We start from the raw sequence: 2,576 nt of genomic DNA on the forward strand, positions 1-2,576 counted from the left end.
ATGTAAGGAAGATATTAGAAAATAAGTATTGTTTTATTAGTTTAGGTATATAAAGTAGAGTGACTGGCTTGAGAAAGAAGTGGAGTTTGAAGCAGAGCTGAGAGAGCATGTTAATTTCAGATGTGACAGTTATAACCGTTTTTCTGTGTTTTCTCTGGCAGGTGGCAGAGACACGTACTCAGGGACTCTCTCTCAGGGCTGGAGGAGGCATCTTTGCCTCTCTTTCTGTCTGAGGGAAAGATCTGAAGGAGCTCAGTGTTTTCCTTTCCCAACTTGGGAAACACTATTGAATATCTATTGTGGTTTTTATAGATTGTTTAGCTCTGAGGAGACCAAAGAAAAACCTGGTCTTTGGTTTGGACTCTGAGTCTATTAAGACTCAAAGTCCTAACTTGATTCTCATTGAGACTCAACCAGCTAGCCTTTGCTATTTTATAATTTAAAGGTGAAGTTAAAAATTATAAGAATAATAGTGGTAGTTTTTATTTAGATAGTATAAATTTGAGTTAGTCAGATCAGGGAGGTGTAGTGTAGCCTGTGAAACACAGGAGAAGCAATTCCTTGCAGAACCTGGGAGTTTATTTGGATGGATTTAGAATCCCTTAGAATTAGAAATCCTTTATCCTTATATATTTCAATAAATATTTTATGTTTATAATGAGTCTCTTTAGCATCCTTGCTCCTGGCCCTGAAGGGCAGTTCACATTTGAGCTTCACTTCATCACTGAGGATACTTTTGGTTACATCTATCAAAAGTATCTGAACAGTTTTGAACCTATATTGAACAGTTTTTCCATCTACATATTTTATTTTTATAACTCTCCAAATTTATTTTTTACATCAATGATCTTTCTCTTTTTTAAAAAACTTTATTTTCCATCATAGAATCAATGCTGTATATTGATTCCAAGGCAAAAGAATGATAAAGGCTAGGCAAAGGACTTGGCCAGGATCATATGGCTAGGCAGTATCTGAGACCAGATTTGAACCCAGGACCTCTCATCTCTAGGTCTGACTTTCTGTCCCTTGAGCCACATAGCTCAAAATAATCTCTTGACTGACAAATCTAATGACCTTTTCAATCCTTACCCTTTTTTTGACCTCTTTCAACTTTTGATACTTTCAATCATTTTCTTCTCCTTGATACCTTCTACCCTCAAGGTTCTATGACATTATTTTATCTTTGTCCTACAGATCTGATTACTCATTATCAGTCTCCTTTGTTGAATCTTTGTTTAGTTGAGGTCTACTAACTCTGGCTCTGTTCTTGGGCCCTCTTGTTATCGCTCTTTTTAAAAATTTTTTAAATTTAATTTAATTTTGGGGGGAAAGTTTAATTAGTTGATTTAGAATATCTTTCCATGGTTACAAGATTCATGTTCTTTCCCTCCCCTCCCCCCTTACTCCCTCCCACAGCTGACCCAATTCCACTGGGTTTTACATGTGTCATTGATCAAAACCTATTTCCATATTATTAATGTTTGCACTAGATTGATTATTTAGAGTCTACATCCCCAATCATATCCCCACCATGTAATCAAGCAGTTGTTTTTCTTCTGTGTTTCTATTCACACAGTTCTTCCTCTGAATGTGGATAGTGTTATTTCTCATAAGTCCCTCAGAACTATTCTGGATCATTGTATTGCTCCTAGTAGAGAAGTTCATTACATTTGACTATACCACAGTGTATCAGTCTTTGTGTATATTGTTCTCCTGGTTCTGCTCCTTTCACTCTGCATCAATTCCTGGAGTTTGTTCCAGTTCCCATGGAATTCCTCCAGTCCATTATTCCTTTGAGCACAATAGCATTCCACTATCAACATATACCACAATTTGTTCAGCCATTCCCCAATTGAAGGGCATCCCCTCATTTTCCAATTTTTTGCCACCACAAAGAGACAGCTATGAATATTCTTGTACAAGTCTTTTTCCTTATTATCTCACTGGGGTACAAACCCAGCAGTGCTATGGCTGGATCAAAGGACAGACAGTCTTTTTAGCACCCTTTGGGCATAGTTCCAAATTACCTTCCAGAATGGTTGGATCAATTCACAACTCGACCAGCAATGTATTAATGTCCCAATTTTTGCCACATCCCCTCCAACATTCATTATGTTCCTTTTCTGTCATGTTAACCAATCTGCTAGGTGTAAGGTGATCCCTCAGAGTTGTTTTGATTTGCATCTCTCTAGATTATAAGAGATTTAGAATGCTTTTCCATGTGCTTATTAATAGTTTTGATTTCTTTATCTGAAAATTGCCTATTCATGTCCCATAGACATTTATCAATTGGGGAATGGCTTGATTTTTTGTACAATTGATTTAGCTCCTTATAAATTTGAGTTATTAGACATTTGTCAGAGGTTTTTGTTTCTTGTTATCTCTTTTAATATTTCACTTGATCATCTTCTCCACTTGATCAGCTCCTATAGATTCAATTATCATTTCTGTGCTAATGATTCTTACATATATTATTCTAATCCTAGCCTCCAAACTCACATGGATAACTATCTTTTAGACAGTACAAACTCAATGTCCAATAGACATCTTAAATTCAACACATCAAAAAATGAACT

Source organism: Monodelphis domestica, chromosome 4, assembly GCF_027887165.1.
Source record: "Monodelphis domestica isolate mMonDom1 chromosome 4, mMonDom1.pri, whole genome shotgun sequence".
NCBI classification, from domain to species: Eukaryota; Metazoa; Chordata; class Mammalia; order Didelphimorphia; family Didelphidae; genus Monodelphis; species Monodelphis domestica.